Source organism: Artibeus jamaicensis, unplaced genomic scaffold, assembly GCF_021234435.1.
Source record: "Artibeus jamaicensis isolate MK-2021 breed Jamaican fruit bat unplaced genomic scaffold, CSHL_Jam_final contig_240, whole genome shotgun sequence".
NCBI lineage: Eukaryota > Metazoa > Chordata > Mammalia > Chiroptera > Phyllostomidae > Artibeus > Artibeus jamaicensis.
The window spans coordinates 2587616-2589042 of record NW_026521506.1 but is presented as its reverse complement, the minus strand read 5'-3'; the positions used below and the strand labels follow the sequence as shown (position 1 = coordinate 2589042).

General features: G+C 32.6%; 1 pseudogene; it reads right to left on the bottom strand.

Moving 5' to 3' along the window:
* Positions 1-246: 246 nt before the first annotated feature.
* On the bottom strand, positions 247-368 carry LOC128626939 (uncharacterized; annotated as a pseudogene).
* Between the last annotated feature and the right edge of the window lie 1059 nt (positions 369-1427).

The window sequence follows — 1427 nt, the reverse complement described above, 5'->3', positions numbered from 1 at the left end:
GGCTGCTGTGTCAGGCAGAAAAACCTGTTTGACTATTTTTTTAATTTAGTGGTTTTCATTAAAAAGCTGTCTATGTTAAAAGATAATCTTAGCTGATATCCAGGATGAAAGGGTAACTATTAACAAATTTAGGGTCAATTAAGGTCATGTTTATAGTTCTTTTGTGTAGAATAACCATTTGTATCAACTCAACTCAGATAATACATACTTTCTTTTTCAGGTGTCTTATTTTGTGAAAATATTGATTAAAGTTGGATGTTCTTCAGAAAATGGAAATATATAATTCACTGGTGTTAGTAAAATCCTTGTTTTTTAAACTGATAAGAACAGATACTACACTTGACCTTAGCCAAAATGCCAGAAAATAAAATTCATTTTTTTACCTATTTAAACAATAACTTTTTTCTTTTTTAAAAAATATATTTTATTGATTATGCCATAAATTCATGTTTTTTTAAACTGATAGTCATGACTGGCTATAATAAAGGAAAAACATACATTTAAACAAACACATCAGTATACTAGGTGACAGAAAAATAAACAGGGCTCCACCTCTTAATAGGTTTGTCTTGCTTATTGATTTTTTTCTCAAGTTGATGTAGGACAGCTATGTATATAGATATACCACATTGCAAGTGTTCAGTCTGACCTACTACTTTCTAGAAGATTTAAAAATAAGTTTTGTTACCTATTGTCTTTATTCCTCTTACTTATTAACTCAAGCTTAATTAAGTGGGATCCATGGTGATGGAAGAAGGAGCAATATGAAGATCAAGGAATAAAGAAAACCTTCTTTCTTTTTCTGAATTGTACCTTAAGTAGAAGTGTATTGGGGACCACCAGGGAAGGCTGCAAAAGTAGTTTAAAAAAGAAGATTTAAATTTCAACTTGATATTTGACTTTCTTGTTTGCTTCTCTCAAGGAGGTGCTTTACAAGCACATCATTGTTTGGTGTGAATTTTCAAAGATGTTCAGATGGCTTAGAGCCTCCTATGTACTTTAGCAAGTCCACTATCCAGTTTCTAGGGTTCTAGAATTTTCAGAAATACTTCAGTTTCCTTGATGTTGTATTTCTGAATCACTTCCTTGCTCTGGCATCTTCTCCATTGCAGATCTATTAGTATGCATAACTTTGCAGTTTCTGTCTGGCTATAACCATGATGTCACAAATCAGCCTACATGTCTAGAATGTAAGAAGAGAGAAGTTGACTTGAACTCTAATGGAAAAACTGAAATGTAATGAAATATTTTCTTCAATGTTAAGGAAACTGATGAAAAAGCAGATGATATGATGACAAAACAAACAAACAAACAAACAAACAAACAAACAAACAAACAAACATAGCCCTGGCTAGTGTTGCTCAGTGGATTGAATGCTGGTCTGAGAACCAAAGGGTCACCAGGTCAATTCTCAATCTGGGGCTCGT